At 42.9% G+C, this 21808-nt stretch overlaps 1 protein-coding gene across 6 annotated transcripts in view; it reads right to left on the bottom strand.

Moving 5' to 3' along the window:
* The window catches only part of OSBPL3 (oxysterol binding protein like 3), a 106428-nt gene extending 89520 nt beyond the window's left edge, over positions 1-16908 (bottom strand). For 4 of the 6 annotated variants that reach the window (XM_044450701.1, XM_044450699.1, XM_044450700.1 and 1 more), the window contains exon 1: positions 11922-12126. The gene's annotated coding sequence lies outside the window, so the exon portion shown is untranslated. Of the gene's footprint in view, positions 1-11921; positions 12127-12151; positions 12187-16832 lie in introns of those variants that run through there. The other 2 variants (XM_044450698.1, XM_044450696.1) reach the window with 2 other exon arrangements.
* Between the last annotated feature and the right edge of the window lie 4900 nt (positions 16909-21808).

Genomic DNA, 21808 nt, shown 5'->3' on the forward strand with positions numbered 1-21808 from the left:
GCTAGCTTGCAGTCGGGAGAGGTAATTATTGCGTTCCCAAGCCTTGGTAGTGTAAAGGCATGGCTTATTTGCAGGTGGCCTTTGAGAATTAATTACTGCTGTGCCTCATTCTGCTTGTTTTTCTCTTGTTGTGCCGCTGCTTGTAACCATGAGGTTTTAGTTTCTATGTATTTTTGTTCTTTTTAGAATACAGCAGATGTAGAATGGGAAGGTCTATAAGGCAATCAAGTCCAACTCCCATTTCACTTCCATGGGTGGTTGACCCATCTGGCTGCACGCCCAGGCTTTTCCAAGCTTAGCAAAGGCGATTCGAGATGCTAGCTCGATGTATGGTTATGCAGACAGGCATTGTGAAATACTGATGAAGAGCAGCCAAGAAATGATTTTTATAGGGAACCTCTACAAATATTTTGCCATGCACAAAGTTTGTTTAAAAGGAAGTTGTTTTTTTTAATCACTGTTATTTTCAACTTGTGGTAACAATAAAACCAAAGCGTGGCTCGTCACCAGCACACCCATCCAAGGGCAGCATTTGAAATACTTGCGTTTTTAAACTATATATCTATGCAATTAAGGACATAATGATAAAAGAGGAATGTCCCATACAGGGATCAAACAATACTAGATGGATCCTTGTCGTAAAATTGGCCCCTTACCTTTTGTCTTCCTGAACTTGCCAAAAACCGATGAATACCTCCCTTAGGTCAAAAAGGAGATTTTATTAAGCACCTCACCTTATTATTCATCTTGTTCCAGTAATAAGGGTAGCTGTGGTCACTACTCACTACAACTATTCCAAGTGGCAAAATCACAATTCTGTCTTGGAAATCATAATTTACAAGTTAGAACAACTAATATTCTAAAAACAAGTGGTGCTTCTACCACTATCTGAAGTTGCATGTATTTTCATCTGAAATATGCAGAGAAATACATCTGCATGCAGAGAAATACATCATCACTGTTTCTTTGCAGAGGGAGTAACAGAGTGGTTTGTGTACTCACTGGTAAGCTTAGTGGGGCTGAAGTAGCAGACACAATAAAGAAGTTAAATACAGAACAGTTTTCATGGCTGGAAATCAGAAGATGGCATCCAGAGGAGGAAAAATGCATTGATTAAAGAACAGGCATTCTTTACTTTGGGATGGTAGATGATCATTCTTGCAGAGTCACAGTGAGCATGAAAAAAGGCTAAATTAGGATTTCTGGGTGAATCACCGCAGATCAGAAAGGGTTTCTGATTTCCAGTTGCAACAACAATATGATTTTCCCATCGCAACAAGATCACTGAAATGCAATAAAACCTGGGCTAAGCATGTGTGGACTTCTATATGATTTAGTTCAGTTCTGGCATGGAAAAGAAATTCCAGGGCTCAGAATGTTATCAGAAGCACGCTGTGCTTTAATTTCCAACAGGCTTTGGTAGGTAGACCTTGGAGGTTCCAGTAAAAGCAAAACAAAGTTGATTTGACAGCTCTGAAGTCTGCCTGCCTGCCCCTGAGTTATGGGATTTTAAGAATTTAAAATTCTTAATTTTTCTTGAATAAAAATATTAAATTTTAATAATTAATTGTCCATTTTCCATTTATCAGGGTTGTTCAGGCCAGTTTCTCATTTTCCCAAGCATATTGCCTTTGAAGGACAAGCAGAAGGTCAAATGTGTTTAGCAGACTCTGTCTGTACCTGAAACATGGATCACAATCTATGCATAGTTGCACTGAAGTACATCCCATTTACTTCCAAGTGAACATGCATGAGTTGAACTGCACTGTGAGTTTGCTCTCAAATGGAGGCTCCTAAAATGAGCAATCAGAAAGCCTTGTGCAGCTGTTCCATCGTTTACTCCTTTTCTGCATTAGGAGTGGTAAGGAAACATGGAAGATCTTGAGTAAAAGGCAATGTCATCTGGACCCTAGTGGGGATTTGTGAATGAGGCAGAGTGAGGGTACCACAGTAGCCTCATCTGGAAGAGTTCTGCATCACCAGGAAACTTGCCTCAAATGATTAAACTGCACTTCCAAACTTTTCAAGCCTGTAGGTAGATTTGAAACACTGAAAAAGCACTGCAGGCCAAGTGCCCGTCTTCAGCTAACATAATGGTTTCTGTGAAACTAGTATTGAGAACTTGTTTGACAACTTTGTGGGTGTGCTGACATCCACCGCAACATTGTATGTCTGTTATATTCCATTCAACAATGTAGAGAAAGAAGTCAAAGAGATCTTAGGGAACTTTTGAATGGGTCTCACCAGTCCAAGGCCAGCTCTCTGACCCCCACAAGCCCCACCACATTGGCTGATAGTCCAATGGTTGAAGATCTCAGCCAAGGCAGGGTGCCAGGAAATGAAGTACAGTTGTTGGAGAGATGACCAGATGGCGCACTTCTCTTTTAACATGTACATGTTACTATAAACCTATAATATCATCACAGTTAAGATGGGAGTTTTAAAACTAGTGCACAAACATTGGAAAAAGAAGAAAGTCTGTGTCTATGGCCAATTTCCATCAATGTACATCTCACTGCTTTCAAATAGCAATCAAGCAATCCCCCCCACCCCCCACAATCTCCTATCCCTCAGATTCACATTTCTAGAAGTCAATTAGGAAAGCAATGAAGAAGGAAAATAAATTATTGGTGCTATCAAGGAATCTATGTTTTGTTTCTGAGTTTAGAAACTGGGGTATCAAGACCTACAAGTAAGTTTCCTGGAACTGAGGAAAGTGGTTTCTCAATCCTTACTGAGATTCCAATGGACTTGGTTACTCATATCTATTACACTGGGTCAGAAAGTCATTTAAAGCAATTTAACCAGTGAATAACTTGGCCAATGAATATAACCCTATCCCTAAACAGCCACTTGAATAAGAATTCTACGTGGTAAGGCTTGGAGCCTCCTCTGATTTATTCTTTTTTATATTTACATTGCGCTGATAAGCCAATAATCTGCAAGTCCTCACAGGGGCAAACATTCCTGTGTCTCCCCGTAATCCAAAAGCATTTTCTGATTCAGAAATTCCTTTTGCAGTTAACTTTATAGTCCAGCACAATCTAAAGATTTCAAATACTGGATGAAGTGTGCAGAAGAAAATGTATTCCTTAAAATCTGTCCCAGGTTTTCACAAACATTGCATAATAAATCCTCAATGAACTTTTATCGCTTGTTTCATTGTCACTAAAAGAAAGGAAGGAGCTCATCATTAACATTTTGAGATCCATACCCCTATTCTTGAACCATCTATTTGTGGCAACAATATCAAACACATTTCATAAGGTTTATGGATCTGAGATGTTCCCATATCACAGTGGGTAAAATCAGTGTAACACTAACAATTTCCTTCTATTCCAGAGTGTAGCTATTGACTTAATGCAAAATAAATGCTAGTGAGTTTTTTCCAGTGAAAAAACAGGTAGCTCTTGCCAGGAATGTAACAAATCATTACCATCTCCATGATCATATAAAGAGGGCTTTTGAATTTGGGGGAGGGGGAGGCCATACGGAGCCCCTACAACTGCAGGTTATCCACCCCTGCTTTAGGATGTGATATATTGGTTGAATATAATGCTAAACCAGTTTACTATTGGGAAAAGTAGCCCAAGTGAGCCTTGGGTTCACTCACTCCCCCTCCTGTGCTGTGGTCACACAAACAAATAGAAACCTCCCCTTCTGCTTAGCTGCAATTCAGTATGTCATTCAAAAACCGAATTGTAGTTAATTTTAACTATGATTGGTAAAAACAAAACAGCTTCATGACCTATAGTCTGAAGTTAGCTTTTTTCATTAACTTTAGTTAAGGTTAGCCATGGGTTGCACATAACCTAACAAGAAAGCACAAGTTTCCAAACTCCCCCCTGCAGCTATGCTGGAAAAGGAAGGGGAAAGGGGAAGCAAAGTGCAGGTCATACTCATAACATTAAGCTACAGGTTAACATTCCATCTGAACCAGCCCAGTCTAGCCTTATGAGTGAATTTGCAACTGTCTGAAATTCAAATTGGTTCTCCAGTGTCTTCCTTTTAAATCAGTTCTGTGTGCTTCCTCAGCCTAACTTCTCAAATTGGAAACTGAAGCAGAAGATCCTGCGCAAGAGACCAGCTTTCATAGGTACAACACTGTTGTCATGGCTCAGCCTGTGACAGAAAACGACACACAGAAAAACAAATTGCAGAGAGGTTCAGTGAGTTCAGTATAAAAAGCCAGTGGAATGAGGAAGTAGAGTAGCAAAATCATTACTGCAAAGACAGGAACAGGTATGCAGAAACTGCAGAAATGAACCACCAACCACCAGTTATCGCCACACAAGCTCATCCTAAGAAAGCTATTACAATATGCAATTTAGAAGCTGGGGTAAGCAGAAAATAGATCTATTCTTGAACTTCAACCCCCAGCATTCCTGATTGAGGGCCATGCTAGCAGGAATTTCCAGGACTTGAGGTTCCAAACATCTGGAGAGCGACCAACTGCTTACCACTGCTCCAAGGTTCCCATTTTAAGAGATATCAACCCCCTTTAAGACCATCCCCATCAGCTTCACAAGCATGTCTGAACCTGGACCCTCCACATATGCAAACAAAATATTCCTATCCCCCAGCCTAACAGCAGAAAGAAGAACAAATAAAAAGAAGGTTGCTTGCAAGACCAGAATACAGCCAATATTAAGCTGTGGGTGAATTTATATTGCATAATTTCATCAGCAAACACAAACACCACATATATGAAAAACAAATACAGATGGATAAAAGTCTGTCTAAATTGTACACATGTTCCATTGCCTCTGTGCTCAGGCCGAATCAACTGAAAATCTACTTACTTTATCCTGTCTAATAAAATAATGAGCATTTTAAGTTGGGTAGAATCCAAGCTAAATGATCCTCTATTAACTGAAAGTTAATCTTTCCACTCAACATTTTCATTCCACTATGCCAGAAGTTGCAACTGTAAGCATTAAGCACATTAGAGAATAAAACTATCACAGCAGTAACAGCCTCTTCCGTTGTTAACACGCAATCATCACTCACCATTTGTTCACAAGCATGCTCATATTCTGCAAGAGAAGACAGCTGCTGGAAAATTGGGTTTTTGTTCGATAGTTAAACAAGCTGTGAAGCAGCCTTCCCCAGCCTGGTGCTTCCCAGACCTGATGGACACATGGATGTTGGAGAAGTCCACAGCAGATTCAGAGGGGTTTGGATTACTGTGACTATGCAGATTGCATAGCAGATCAGCTTTTTCTAAGCATTGTAAATTCTGCAGACTTACCCCAATCAGTTTTTAACTTTTGGAACAGACTTGACTTAATTAAAACTGATTAGCAGTAATGCAAATTAGCAAAAGTAGAATGAAATTCTGGTTCAAAAATACCCCACTTCCATCAAAAAGCAGACATCATAATAAATATGATATCGTTAAGCCCAGTATGGTGTGAAATACAGACAGAATGGATCTCCTCCTACTTGGGTAGACAACCTGGAGCCCTCCAGAAGTTTTGGACTACAAGTCCTTTAAGCCCCAGCAGCATGGCCAATGGTCAGGGATTCTGGAAGCTATTGCCCAAACCATCTGGACAACATTGCATTGCCTAGGCCTGTACAGCTTTATTGAACATGTCAGAAACTGTAGCTCCATCCCCAGTCTGCTTGTACTGCAGGCTGTTACCTGTTAAACCTACAGCTGCTTAAGAAGCTCTTCTCAGGAGGGTCTTGCTGCAGCCACCCATGCAAGAAAGAAAGCTATTTACTGGGAGAGACCAGGCCTAAATCCTGCATGCTGGGCTAGTTTCATGTCCAGGATTTCCTGTAGTAAAGAAGAGTGCCACTTCCTTCAGTGCCTGCCTCGCCAGACGATGTTGGCCTAAGCACAGTAGCATAAGCAGTTGTTTATGCTGCAGCAGCTGAAGTGGCCCTGGAGTTTTGGCCTGTAATTCGCAACTTATTTACTCCAGATCAACCCAGTTAAAGTCACTGGAACTGCACCAGCTAAATGTCTACAGATGGTTGCCTTAGGCATGTCATTTGGGGAAGAAACTCATGGCACTGTCTCTGTTATAATCAAGGTAACATCATGGTCATGAATTTCATTTCTTTATGAAGCTCACTGGGCAGTTTACAAAAGTTTATCAAAATAATATGAGGAAATACAATAATGTTTTCCAAAATCTAGACACGTAAATAATTAAAAACATCTAAAGCAACATCTGATGCAGAACAGGCCTGTATAGCACCTGGGATGGATAATCCCCAAGTCCTGGAATATCCATGATTACTTCACTGCTTTTAGGAGCTTTTAAAGGCATAGCCACATACCGAATAGCATAAAATGAAGGAAATGCAAACTAGCTGCTGTTTGACTTCTTCAAAAGGTTTGGATAAATCACCAGTCACCTGCCTTGAGAGAGATATGCTGAACAGCAAACACCAAGTAACATTAAAAGGAACAGATGCATTAACAGGGAGCAAAAGAATTGCTTCAATATCAGATCTGTGCATTTGCAGAGAGGTGCCCTTCAGCTGCCACCCTCAGCCACGTGAGAGTTGCTTTCTCTGCAACATACTCCCACATGGGCAGGACCAATCGTAGGCAAGCACATCATGGAAAAGTGGGTCCAGTGCAGCCAAGGACTGCTGGTGAAGGGCAACTGAGACATTGTACTCACTGGCAAATTAAGTCTTGGAATCATAAGGCTGAAAAGACTGTCAGCTAGTTCTAGCCAAAAATTATACCCACACACCTCTGTTCTCCTCCATTAACCTGTATCCACATGATTAAAATATTAAAATAATGACCACAGACACGGTACTGTACTTGGACTTGGATTGTCGGACTGGGTTTCAGAACAGCACTTGGTCATAAAGTTCTCCATGAAATGTTACCATTCTTCACTCTAAGTCCATTTACAGGGCTCTTCCAAGAATAAAATGAGGTAACTGCTTATTATCCCATTTTATAATACAGGAAGGGCGGATACAAATATGTGGTTGAAAGAAAATCACTCTGACCCTTAGTCGGATCAGAATCCAGCTATAGAGTAAATACATAACAAAATGTCATTCATGCTGATGGCTAATTTGCACAAGCCAGGATGGACGATTTGTGGCCTTCCAGATGTTTTAGCCTATGATTTCCATTCCCTGGCTGACAAAGCTTATAGTGAGGAAACGTGGGAATCAGAAGCCCAAACATCGGGAGAACCAGAAGTAGCCCCTGAGCTAAGCCATTTTCCATTTTACCACCCTGGAACATGGTGACCTGAAGAACATGGTGACCTTAAGAAGTGAAGAAAAAACATCCTACATGAAAGATATTTGCATTTGTAACAGCTTTATGCAACCTGGTGCCCTCCAATTGTGTTGGCTGGATGATACTGAGAGTCATAGTCCCACTAATCAGGAGGGTACCGAGTTAAGAAGACTCAGTTATAATACCTACATCCCACTCTTCTCTCTTTTGGCAACTATGAATATTACAGTTATCCTTAAATATCTATGCTTGATAGAGTAACACCACATCTAAGCAGCATGCTACCAAATTAAAACTATTCTATTTTTACATCTATACTAGCAGCTTCACTGAGATGGGAAAAATGAAAAAAGCCAGCCATAAGGTCTTACAAACAGTACTGTATTCTAATTCACACAAATCTTAATTCACAAGAATCATAAGCCAAATATGTGAAGTGAGTTTTAAAAAGGCAGCTTCATTTCAAACGTCATTCACATTTCCTGAGCTTTGTGAGTAGTGCAGGTTCCTGGGTTAACCGCATTGCAAGGGCCCATCTGCTCTTTCTCTGATTAATTCATACTGAAAATAATTCTCACTGAGCAATTTCTAAACACGAAAGAATGCTAAGTAATCATATAGACCAGGAAGCTGAAGTTGAGACATGCTGTGTAGCCAGTGAATTATTATATACAGGACAGGAAAAATATTTTAGGTGGATTAATACACACTAGGACAAGCAAAACCTGGATTTTTTCAGCTCTAAGAAGATTCCTCCCCCACCCCCTTTGAAGTGTATGGCAATGAAATGCATCTTCATTTATTCTGCCTGCAAATCCCACAAGACTGACCCCAGCATTCAGCAGAGTGAGACAGCCACCTCAGGCAACTGTTTTAGAGTATTATGTAAGGGTAACAAATGATTAGCTAATGTGCATTATTATGGTTATTAGGCATTTGTGAGAGTTTCTGCCTTTGCTGCCAAAACAACTTGGCTGCCCTTGATGAGGTGTAGAAGAAGAGCCATTAGTTGTTCCACCCTAGGCTGGTCGTACAAAGTGGGGTACTTGAACCTTGGGGTGGAGACCACATAAAAGCCTTGGTGAAAAGGTCTGTTTTGGGACTGGTTGGAGCAAAATCCCTTGCCTGGTACCCTCTAAATGTGCCAGAACTCCCAAAATGCCCCTGACAAGCATGGCTGGCTGCAAAAATGCTGGGCCAACACATCCGGAGGCCATCAGGATGGAGAAGGATTCCTTAGAAGAAACCACATACCAACTAATAACTTTTTAGAACATATAAAGCTGTAGCACAAAAAGACAAGTAAAGATGACAATGCAAAAAGATCCAGGCTACATGAGGTAAGGTTTTTATATCCAGAGGTAGAAATGTGTCTGAGGCTTACTTCAAACAGAGTGCTGTAGAGGCCAGCCTTGACCAAAAATCAATAGATGGGGTGCTCTGGCCAGTTATATCCTGTTGTTGAACTACACAGAGAAACAGAAAGATTAAACCTGCTAATATACAGATTAGTATAATTGGGGTGCTGCTGTGCTTTATTCAACAGTAAGTAGTTCCAAGCACTACCAGAAATAAACTGCAGGTTGCCAAAGGCATTCAGTCATCGCTCATGCATTAAATAAAAACCCTGATTTACAAACTCTGCCGAAATGCAGTGCAGTCAGAAACTTCATTTTGGAAATTTGTGGGCTATCCATGGAAGTCAAAAGACTAAAGAGGCAGAAACAAATGTTCTTTCTTCCCCAAGAAGGCAGAAAATGAACAGCATTCCTTACAAAAAACAAAGGTCAACCATAAATGCAATTCCAAAACACGTTAGCTAATACCTTTATTAAGCCAACCAAGAGACCACAAAAAAGTAGGATAAGGCTGCCAGAGTATGAAGCACATTTTATTATTTCTACATTAATAAAGCATACAGAAGCAAGAACAAGCAAACCTTATGGTATGGAATTTCAAGGATGTGACTGAGGATGCAGGAACATTGGAAGCTGTTATGATCAGTGTCAGACCACTGGTCCATGTAGCTCAGCACTGTCTATGCTGAAGAGCTGCAGCTCAAAAGGATCTTTCCAGCCTTACCAGGTGATGCTGGGGTGACCCAGGGAACTTCACCTGCCACTGAACTCTAGCCTTTCCCCAGTGCATCACCTTTCCTGTCCACTATGGTTGGTGCCACATTTCTAAATGTTTTTACAGTGCTGACATTTCTGTGCTGGTTTTAAGCTCTTTGTTGACTAAACAACAGCAGTTTGCTTGCATCACTGCAAGTGGTCTTGCAGCAGTGGTCATAAGGGTCAAGCCACGGGATCAGCCTGTCTCCTCTGAATTTAAATGAATAGACAGTTATTTTGCACTAGCTTGTGAACCGTGTCCATGTCATTTTTCCATGTTCTAAGAATGTGTCAAATAATAAGAAAAAGTAATTGCTTATTTACACTACAAAAAGAAAAGGTCATCTGTTCCCCCACTATTTCTGCAAGTAGGGTATGTAGAGATATTTCCAAGGTCCCTCAAATTAAAAAGCCAGCTGGCTGTCAATTGTCATTTCCAAGGTACACAGCAAGAGGGCAAGAACTGCAGTCAGTCTCTGCTGAATGCCTCCCAGGAAATTCACCCTCCACCCTCATTTTCAGTAAGAGTTTGGAAACACATGCTTAATGTGTTAAGCTACAATTGGCTGTATTTCAATGCATGAAAGTAAATTCTATGATCATTTAAAAATAACAAGCCTTTAAAATCCTTAACAGTCAATGCATTCCAAGTCGCTGAAGGTGTGCCTATGAAGGAAGCAGGCCAGATACAGCAATATCAGATAGTTTTCTCTAACAGCAGCATTGTTGTAGATAGCCATAGATTTTGCAAGCTATGACTAGCTCAATATTCAAAATCTGAGTCTTTTTAGAGAATGCAAGTAAACTAGGACATCATGCCTGTACAGGCTAATGAGTTTACTTCCAGTCAACAGCTAGCAATCCAAGTACACTACAAGAACAGATGCTCCCTTACATTAAAAAGCCGAGGGCATCGATGCTTGTTGCAACAGGGTTACAAATAAAGGTAAGGAAGGTAAGGCTGCACTCAACTCACTGGTACTCCTCCAAATGGAGAGGGATTCCATGTGCCTCATTTACAACCAACTCTATTAACCTCAATGTACCATTTCACCTAGCTGGAACCAGTATGGGTAATGCCACAACTCCTTGTGTGTCTTGCAGACACTGGGCACATTGAAATGACAGCTGGGTGTCTTGAAATCCTCTCCATAAAATTCCCTTATTTAGCCCATCCAGATTCTCTCCTGAAATTAGAACAAAGTCCCAGTTTCCACTCAGCAAACCAATTGTTTCCCAAAACCTTTTGTAGGAAAAAAGTTTATCATTTCTATTATGTAGCTAATACTTGATGTAGTGCAGTATTGCTGTACTGATACGAGTGAAGCTAAAATAAAACCATCTCTTTTGATGGGCCAGCTTCCTTTGGTGAACAAGTATACAAGCTTTAACAATCCACCAGACTCTTAGGCAAAATAATATGAAGTAGCCAACTGTATGACTGTATGAACTGAGTTTTATACAGAATCACTGCCCAGATTTCTACTTATATAATATATACATATAGCATATTGTAATAGTTATATAATATATAAAATCATATATATATATATATATAGAGAGAGAGAGACAGAGAGAGAGACAGAGAGACAGACAGACAGACAGACAGAGAGAGAGAGTTCAGAACTGAAAGAAACAATGTGGACCATTCAGGCCACATGCATTACTGCAGGAATGAACTCTAAGCTTTTAAAATATGCCTTCAGAATATACAAAGCTCAAGCCTATTGATTTCTGGTAGTCAACTGCAGATTCATCTACAGAGAGGAAAGAATAGCCTTCCCTAAATTGCTCTGCCCATATGTTTTCAACAACAACCCCCATCATCCCTGACCACGGCTCATGTCAGTTGCGACTTAAAGAAGTTGTAGTCCAAAACATCTAGATGGCAGCACTGGTGTTCCAATCCAGACCCCCAAATCTGGTAAGGGCACCGTCTAATAGGAGTCGCTGGGAAATGATCAGCGCAGCCTTCCGCTTGATACCTCCGAGATGTTTTGAACTACCCCTTCCAAGATTCCTAACCATTAGTTATGGGGATGATGGGAGCAGAAGTTCAAAACATCTGAAGGGCAACGGAAGGGAGAAAAGCTGCCTTTCTGGATCAAGCCAAGCGTCTATCTAACCCAGAATTTGCCTCCCAACAGCGGGAACTCAGAAGTTCACATAGATAGGAAATACATTTTCTGTTTTCTCCGGCATTCTGAATTATGCTGCCACGATTCTTAGCGAACCACTTGGTTCTCTCACCTCCCCGATTATATCTAAGTCAAATAATTTCCTTTTGCAGGTGTAAAACGATTATTTGTGAACCGTTCCGAGAGCGATGTGCTGAAGGAAGGGTACAGAATTTTAAATAAATAAATAAATAAATAAAAGCTAAAATGCATACAGAAGAGAGCACGTAGGACAAACGGAACAAGACAAACACCCGCGGAAAAGCCGAGGGCGAAGCAGAAGGGGGCAGCATTTGGAACGCCAAAAGTTCCTCACTTGCCCGCGCAGCGCAAGGAAAGCATGCAAAAATAAATTCCTCGGCTCAAGCAGGGCGTTTTCTTGAAGCGGAGCCCTCCACCTACCTCGGGGCAGCAGCAAGTGCAACCGTAGGCTGTTGAGTAAGGGGAAGCTCCTCCAAGCCGCTGTGCCCCTATCGCAGCCACGGTGCGAGGCGGCTGAGACCCGAGCGGCTTTTCATCGCCTCTAAGCAACCTACGAAAGCCAGCCAGGAGGCACTGGCGGGCGAACGCCCGTCAGCGACGAGGCGGGCGGGAACGAGAAACAGAAAGATGCACCCTTTAAGCGGCTCTACCTGCGTGCTCGCAACTCCCTTCTCCGACAAGAAAGGGGTGGAGCCTCTGGGCTCGCCTCATTTTGCTTCCAAGGGAGGTTCCAGAGAGGGGAAAGAAGCGCTTCGATTGATTGGCAGTAGCGTTGGCCAAACGCAAGCTCTAGCGTGAAGAAGGCAAAAAAAAAGGGGGGGGGCTCCCCTCGTGCTTTCCTGGGTTGTCGGGTGTTTCCATGATGTCAGAGAGCGGTTCTTCTCAGACAGGTGGGAAGAGGTGATATGATGTGGGCGGGCAGACAGGCAAGCGTTGCAAGCAAGTCAAGGGACCTGTCATTTTGCCCGGGGCAAGAGTTTCGTGTGCAAGCGTCGTTCATCTCAACGCGACACCACTCAGTAATTTGTCCAAGACAAAAACAAAAGGGACTTAAAGCATCCCTTTTGTGGGGGATGTGGGGGAGGGTTGTTAAACTGAAGCCCAAGGCAGAGCAAGAGAATTTAGACTCAAGAGCCTTCTACGAAGTCAGGATTTCAGTGCAACAAACTAATCCCAAACCAGCTTTACTGCACCTCTTCCTGAGCTTAGAGATTTACAGTTTCCATAATTACTTCGGATTTGCATCACAAATGCAATGCTTCCTATTCTTTAAGTTACGATCCTGTCTTTTAAGGTACCAATATCGACGGAACTGTTCTTCCAAAACTGCTCCAAAGTGCTCATTTTGCAAAGGACGAACACATTGCACCATGAAAATGCAGCCGTCTGTGGCCAGAGTTCAAAGGAAGAAAAAGCGTTTTAATGAATACATTTGCCAAAACCCAATCCCAACCCCCAAAACCCCACAAACCGTAAAAGAATCATAACTCGACTGAAAATCCAGCGGGAAGGAAACGCCACCACCCAACTTCACGTCCATGACATACAAAAGTAGCAACCGATGCATGCAAAAAAAAAAAAAAAAACAGGTCCAGCTAATCAAAAATAGCCCTTGCTATCTTAAAATCATCAGAGAAATAGATGTCCACATACATTGAGGATGCGGTGGTAAAAGCAGCAAGTATTTCAGGTTCTATAATAACAATAATAACGATGAAAATTATTATTACGAATCTCCAGAGACGCTCAAAGAGTCCTACGCCAATTTCAAAGTTCCGGACACTTGCCTCGGAGTAGGCTTCTCGCCTTCCCATTCTGTTGCACTCGCTCAATGCAGCAACAAAGGAAAGTCTCCGCCAGTCCCACCCAGTTTCTGCCAAGGCGGCGGATGTCACTGGCTGCTCTTCAAGGGGCGGGGTTTTGCCGTGCATTCTTCAAGTAATCGCATCAGCGTCTTGGCACCATTCACGACTTTCTTTGGCTGGCGTGAAGTGTGCGTCTCTCTTGCCCCCCCCCCCCCCCTGCAAGGAACAGATAATCCTTTCAAGGTGTCTCTGCCCCTATGAAATTCAGGGTTTCCTTTTTTTTTGGGGGGGGGGGGACGACTATTGGCTTCCAGATTTCACTGTCCTGAAGGCGTAATTCCATTGGTTCTGATTAAATACTCCCTTGCAACGCAATAGTAATCATAGTATTAGGAGGAGATTTGGGTTTTTAGATTTGATTTTGTGGGGGGCAGGAAGGAAATAAAAGGATAGGGTGAGATTTTTTGCTACTAAAGATTAAAGTGTCAAGTAAACGAATGCTTCTCAGCCTTTAATGTGATCAGGCAGAGCATGGAAACAGTTTGGAAGAGAAGGAATGGGACAAGGGAGATGAGCCCATGCCCTGCTAGGTTCCTTAGCCCCGTGACACAGCATCCTGTTAGATGGGCTTGTGTAGATCAGAGAGGCTAGAGGGGCCCACCCAGGGAAGTGGAGCCCAAGTTTGTTGAAAAGGAGGGGTTTGGGGAGTAGTTTCTAGTTTGGGTTCAACAAATCACTCTGTGCATGCACAGAGACTCATCTTTCAGTGGCTATAGTTTGTTACTTATGAATTTGCAACGAAAAGCTATTTTGCAAAGAGACTGCCTTTTGCTTGAAACAAATAAGGGGGAATCCAACTCCCAAAAGTGTGATTCTTGTGGGGAGGACTGGCTGTGGGACTGGACAGAGAAGGGTGAATGTCAGCACCAAATAAGGCTGCTCACAGTGTAGACTGGCACAGAAGAAGGGTTGCTAGGGCAAGCCACCTCTGGACATGATGCTGTGGGTGAAGGAGGGCCCTCTGAGGGTCGGGATGCTGGGCAGGCTGCAAGCTGCAGTCGTGGTGCTGGAAGGGACTGGGGAGGGCGCAGCCTTGCCTGCACGGATGCCCTCCATCTGCCTGGCTGCAGTGGGCAGACAGCTCCTTCTGGCTCACAGAGGCGCACGGACGCAGCTGCAGCAAGGAAAGGTGTGGAGGAGGTGTGGGTGGGGAGGCCTGTACATTGACACAGAGTGTGGCAGCACTGGGGGATGCTCCTCTAGTGCATCTGCACAGCTACAGTGCCATCCCAGCAAGAAAGCGGTTGCTTCAGCTGAGCAGGGGGAAAAACAGGAGCAGCTGGCTGAGGACATGCCCAGGGAACCAGTGCGGGAGAGGCTGGTGATCTAGGCAGAAACAGTGCGCTCTGGGATGGATTTTCAGCCAGGGGGACTGATGGGATACCTGTTGCCATTAGGAGGAATGACAGAGGTGTGGCAACTATGCAAGCATGGAAACCATTGTCTGAACCCAACAGCCAGGTCAGTGATCACACCACATCACAGGGCATGGTCTGGCATTATGTGTGAACGCAGCCCCACTGGGACTCAGGAGAGCTGGGTTTTGGTCCCCACTCAGTGATAATGCTCACTGAAGGACTTTGGGCTAGTCAGCCTACCCTACTTTGCTGTGAGGATAAAGTAGAGAGGGTGAGGAGGATTATGTAACTTCCTTTGAGTTCCTGCAAGAAAATAAATAAATAAACCTCCTCCACTTGCACTGATGAGAAGTGGTTAACCCAAGGTCTAAATGGTTGGAAACTTCCGGTAAAACTTCCCGGAGTAGCCACCTGCTTATGCAACTGCAACACTCCCACATCTCAAGCAGACTCCAGTTTTGCCATTTATCTCCTCCTATATTCCTTGCCCCAAAACCCCAGAGTTTTTCTTTTAAAATAAAATTTTCAGGATTAAGATTAGATACACATTTTGGCTTAACAGATCAATTTAAATTTTCAAACCACAATTGCCGAGAAAGTAATAAGTAATTCATGAGCAACCTGACTCAACCTGGCGCCCTCCAGAAGTTTTGGATTTCAATTCCCATCAGCTTTAGCTATCAAGGCCAATAGTGAAGAATGCTGGGAGTTTTGGTCCAAAACATCTGGAGGGCTGTAGATCAGGGAAGGCAGATCAGATAAGATTCTCTGCACTAAGGGTTCAATTCTATGTGTGCTTACACAGAAAAAAGTTTTACGGCTCCCAGCATGCTTTGACCCGCTAGCACTCTTTGATGTCTAATCACTGAAAAAAATGTGTCCTTAATCTTCCTTTCGAAGTTGTACTTTTTAAAAAATTCTGATTGATACTGCCTGTTTTTCTTGTAACTGAATTATAGCTATTAAGGAAAGAAGATCTGTTCTATATACTCATCTTTACTCTATTTCACTCCTCTTTGATTTGCTGTAATTCTAAATGAAATGACATGGCCTGATTCAAGTCCCTGAGTCAGGATGCCTGGTTTTTACCCAATAAAAACAATAAAAGTGAAACTGATTTATCAGAAGATCACCATCATGTTTTCAGTCGGACCAGTCAAACAGTTTGAATTTGATTTTCTGAATCATCTGGGGAGGCAATGAATTTATATCCTACTGAGACAGATGCAACATTGTATCTTTTTAATCAAGCATTTAGGTTTCAGTCCTCAAACAATTCTGAAGTTGCCACTTTTAGTTTATAAACCTATTAATGTTGTTTCTGACATCTGTGTAAAGCATGCAGTGAAAGTAGCACAATTTGGTAGGACTGAGCTGGTGGAAACTGGGACCATTTGCCAAAGCACAAAACTGTCCTCAAGTAAGACACTTTAAAATCAAAATGGTGTATTTCCTGTGAAAATATACAATATATTCTGGAAGCCTTGTCAGCAACCTGGTTGCAATATTTCTTACCTGTTATGGCTTCTGAATGCTCTTTTAGGGCTGTTCAACATACAGCATCTGTCCATTCTCGGGATCTCTAGGCAAGGTGTGATTTCATCAGGGAGGGCTATATATGGCATTTTTCACTTCCCCCTCTCATGCTCCTCAGTACAGCCTGCTGGAATGGCTAAAAACCCATCCTTTATGGAATTTACATGTCCAAGGGTATATCTAATGCCTGGGTGGAATGATCTACATACAGAGAAACTGAAGGTCACTTGCGTAAAACGTAAGCATAGTCTCCTGCTTCAAAGTCCTGATGATGAGTGGGATGGCTGACTAAGAACAGCCATGCATAAGCAGTGAAGTGGGCTGGGTTAATTGCTGCTAATTTCAAGGCATTTGCACAATGTCTTTTTATAGCTTTACTCAAGGGCAAGGGGATTGGAATTTCACTGTAACAAGTAGACTCTGACCCAAACAGTGAAAGAAAGCTAAGATGACACTGGAACAAGAGTAACTTATTATTGTGACAAATTAAATGTGCAGAACTATCGGAAATCAATTAGTAACACACGTTGGGTTAACCTGAATGACAAATAATTTGATCAGAATGGAAATACCATAGGAGGACATTGATTCTTGCTTGACTGCATGTTGCTAGTTGGGATGCATGCAGGGAACGCCTGGCCAAATGCGAATAGCACTTCTCTAGACCACAACTCCAGAAGGCAGTAACTTCCTTGGAGCAACAAATCCTCCCGCGAAGCAGCCAGTGCTTTGTTTTGCTTTTCAGCATTCTTTCAAGGAAATGGTGAAGTGGTATGGTGTGCTGGGCTGGTTCCTCTCCAACTTCCTTAAAAATATATGCATCCATCTCCTACTGAACTTCATTTTAGCAGCTGAGGAGCAACGCAGAATGGCTTTCAATGAGAGGACACCCTAAAAAGAAAACCAAACTACACTGTAATAAAAGACTTCCAGCCAGGCTCTCACTGAAACCCAGGAGGGTGTAGCTGTTATTTTTAAGGATTGTGCTCATGGCAAGTTGAATAAACAGCACTCTTGCCAGGTGACTAGCAGTAGTGACATATTTGGAATAACATAGAAACAAAGTGAGTCAGAAGGGGCCTCCCAGGCCATTTAGTCTGAGGCCCAGGCCAGGCTCCAGGCCAGGCTCCACTCATGACATGCCTCCACTCATGACAAGAAAGCTGGACACAATTTTCTTGCCTGCCTGCCTGTCTGTGTGTCTGTCTGTAACATTTCTGAACCATCCAAGAACCAAAGTTCTTTGAGCAATTCACAAAAATTAAAATGATAAAATACAACAGTATAAAATGGAATGAGTTTAAAACAGAATAATCCCAAAGTGTTAAAAAACCCCAGTAGTGTAAAAGTGAACAACAGTGTGAAGATCTAAAAGCAGAATGCTGTACATATTTAAAAATCAAAACTGAAGGACTAAAACTACCATGTAAAGCAAATGTGGTATAATGCTTAGGATGTTGGACTGAAATTCAGGAGATCCACATTCTAATAACTACTTAGCTAAGACTTTGGGCCAGTCACTGACTCTCAGCCTAGCCTACTCATAACCTCATGTGAAGATGAAAAGGAAAGGAGGAAGAACATGCAATGCCGGTTGGGGTTCCTTGCAAGAGGAAAAAGTGTGGGATCCAAAGATGGTTTTGCTGCTGTTGATGCTGCTGCTGCTGCTGTTGATGATGCTGTAGGCACCCAGTGAAGCTCTCTGGGATGGGCATTCAGAACCAGTGTGTTTTCAGATCCTGATCAGGTACACAAATCAAAGGCTGAATGGATGGGATGAAAGGAACTATCGCAATCATGTAGCTTAATGGCAAGAAAGAAACAGTGCAGGCTGGAGACTCTTGGGTAGGGGATTTAAAATGCCAGAAGTCCAAAAAAAAAAAAAAAAAAAGGCTTCTGAGAGACTACCAGGCCCAGGGACTATGGCAGCCTTTCCCAACATGGTACCCTACTGAGTTCAGATGTGTTTGACTCCAACTCCTATAATCTCCAACCAGCTCAGCTGATGGCCATATTGGCAGGCATGGATGGGAATTGGAGTTATCCATATCTGGATGGAGGCAGGTTGGGAAGGGCTGAACAACCACTGCAGCATTTCACTAGGATCACAAGAGTAGCAGCTGGGGACCAAAGCCAGTGGGAAAGATCACCACCTTGCAAGAACGTAGCCAAATGTTGATTGTAGCCTCCAGCTTCTAATTTGAACAAGAAATCCCAGTTATTCCTTGTTAGGCATTATTGAATTACTTTAACTACAACATTAAACTGAAAGATCACAAAGCAAATCAGTTTCTGAAATAAAGGCGAAGCTATCTCAATGATCGCCATGCAGTTCGCCTTTCATAAAAAAGCATGTCATTTAATAGTCATGGCTTGATGTACCAGCCTGCTAAGAGTCAGACCAAATCAAAGCCCAAATCAAAGAGCCAATTATGCATATATCCCCTGTGACATGGGCTAAAGGCACGTCAGTTCCTGAAAGGGGGCCTGCCAGAGAAACCATGTGTGCTGCCATATGTCTCTGCCAAAAAATCCCAATTACTATGTCAATATGCTCATTAAAGAAAACCCAGAGCTCTGACAGCTAGCTACCTCTTCAGACCAACAGGAAAATGCAGCGAAACTGGAGAAGGTTCAGAGGAAAGCAACAAATCAGGAGACAAAGCCCCACAAGGAGATACTGGAAGAACTGAGTATGATTCCCCTTGAGAAGACTGGGGGCGGGGCGGGGGGAGATATGATAGCACTCTTTAAATACTGGAAAGGCTGTGACAGAGAGGAGGTTATCTCTTCTTAAATATCCCAGAGTAGAGACCTGGAGTAATAGGAATCAAGTTGCAGGGGCCCGGTGCCTGATCCTGTGTAATCTTGGAAGCTAAGCATGGTCAGGCCTGGTTAGAAGCTGGATGGGTGACTTGATTAGTCTATGATTATTATTGCAAACCACCCAGAGAGTTTTGACTATGGATGGTATAAAGGCCAATAATAACAAAAGGTTGTGGGCTCTTCCACACAGGAGACATTCCAGACCCAATGTAGCTGGAGAACCATCTGTTAGGGATGCGTCTTGCATTGAGCCTGATGGTCTTATTGGCCCCTTTCAACTCTACTATTCTATGATTCAATCTTTGCACAAGCAGCTAGAATCTAGCAGGAAAGTATGAAATGTACTGTATCCTGAGGAGAGTCAGAGTAAAAATGAAAACTATGAATGGCTCCCCATGATGGGGGTATAAATCTCACCACCCCTTCTCGTAAGCGAATGTCCCCTTGCTTCCCCTTGGCAATTTGCCTTTTGGCAACTGGGAAGAGAAAGGTAAACAAAAGCCCTATTTGGAGCCTATTTGAATTGCTGTCCAGTGGTGGTACCTGCTGCACTGATACCCCCAGACATTGCCCAGCCAAGGCTCCCTGTTTCTGCTCTTGCAGAATCACGCACCCTGTGTGCTTGCATAAGTGTAGTGAAAATAACAAAATATCAGCACATATTTGTGCATGTGCATTTTCTTTGCCGACCACTGGCAGCCCTTCCAAGGTGGTGCTTCAGCATGTTGAAGGGACTGTCAGTGGCTGTCTAATGGAGATCAAGAGCACCACCCGTCAAGCTGGAATTTGCAAGATCCCCCCGCTGCACCCCAAACAAAGGACCAGCTGAAAGGGCTGACAATAATGGTAGGGGATGCTCAGCAGGTGACAGTTATCCCACCTGGGTGCTTGTGGACAACTGGTGTTGGTGATGGCCCAGGTGAGGCGAGTATGAATGGCAAAGGGTTGTCAGAGTGGCTTGTTGTCCATGAACAAGCCAACCTGCAGCAATCGACAGAGGTTTGCACTACAGGACCATCCACCATGGCCTGTCTCTCCCAGTAGGTTGTCAGGTCATGTAGACCCAGTCAGTCAAAGGCAGCTTCCCATGCACCCTATGACCCAAAAGTTAATAAACTCTCCCTTGCCTTGAAATATGATGTTTCGTAGAAGCCTTTGAAGATTTATACAAATCTGACAAGCTTTCTTAGCCAAAGTCCTCTCCAATTAGTAGTAAAGGGCAGATCTTTGAATCCTCTATGAAATAATGAACCGCTGGCCAAGCAATCGTAAATAAATATGCAGTAATGAGGGTAACTGCTGGGCCATACAAGGTCTTTTGCTCTCATTTAACTTACTTTTATCCTGTGGTATTTGTCAGCCCTTCCCTTCTAGCACTGCCAAATTCCTTTTCTGTCATGGATTACAATAAAATGCAGACATCTCAGACTTGTGCCAATTTAACCACTCCTGCATTAACCACAGAGCTGACCTGAGCTTAATTCATAACTGAAAGCAACTGTGGGAACAAGTACTTTTCAGTCATAGAAAAGAGTGAAGCAGGGAGAGCACTGAACAGCTCTGTGCCTGCAATAGAATGTTGCTGACTAGAAGCTTGATTTTATTATTTAGTATAACATTCCCATAGATCTTTGAATAACACCTCACTGCCCAGAAATTACCCTGGAAAGTAAGTGGTAAAAATCCATTAAAAAGTGTTAAGTGTCCTATCAATCATATGTGGGTGGTGTAGAAATAGTGAGACCATAAGTAAGCTGTCAAAAATGTGCTATATGATCCTGAGAGTAAGTCTGAAAACAAATTAGTACATTTGGGCTCAGACAGGGGCGCGTGGTGAGGCAAGTGGTTATTTGAGCCTACTGTCTGGTACTTTCTACAGCAGGCATCTTAAGCGCAGTAAAACTTCAATCCACATACTGCCTGGGTTCACATGCCATGACACCCCAGCTGCTAATGACGGGTTGTCACATCATGCAAACAAGCCAGAACAAGCTGCCCTGATAACCCATGGTTTGTTTTAAGAAAACTTGCACCCATGTTGGGATGTCACGTCATCTAAACCCAGGCAACTGACTGCAGAAGAGGTACAGCGGACCACTAACTTTCATGAGTGGCAAAAATCTCATGCAGCTTTTGCCTAACATACCCTGGCACCCACCAGTGCCAGACCTAAAACAGCTAAGTGGCACTTAGGCACAACTGGCACTGGCTTCTCCCCATCACCCCATTCTTTGCCCCTCTTAATTTTTTCAGGTGCTGGCTAATTTTTTATTTGGTGCATGCGCAACTGTGAATGTTTGTGGTTGTGTGAGTATGAAAAAGGGGAGTCTCAGGAGGGCGATGTGCAGTGGGGTGCCTGCTGACAATTCCAACAAGTATCCACCCACAGCATTATTCCATGGAAGCTGCACATACGATGATTTCCCCCTCTGATTTCATCTGACAGCTGTCAAAAGCCAAGCTGTCAAACATAACCAAAGGCCTGCAAAAAGAACGTGGTGGCTTGTTTTCCATCTTAGCACAAAGATCCTCCTGAGGATTTTTTTTGCAGGAGGACTCATGTGTCCTCAGGGTGCTCTCTCTAGTGCTTGTTCCCTTATTCCCAAGAATCTACTACATTAGCAATATATAAAAAGTGTAAGTTTCCCCATTTACAGGCATAATTAGTTCAACAGCTCTCAAAAGACACCACCTCACTTTCTGAAGATAAGATCACCAGTGC

Source organism: Varanus komodoensis, unplaced genomic scaffold (assembly GCF_004798865.1).
Source record: "Varanus komodoensis strain SLA01 unplaced genomic scaffold, ASM479886v1 scaffold68, whole genome shotgun sequence".
Lineage (NCBI taxonomy): Eukaryota > Metazoa > Chordata > Lepidosauria > Squamata > Varanidae > Varanus > Varanus komodoensis.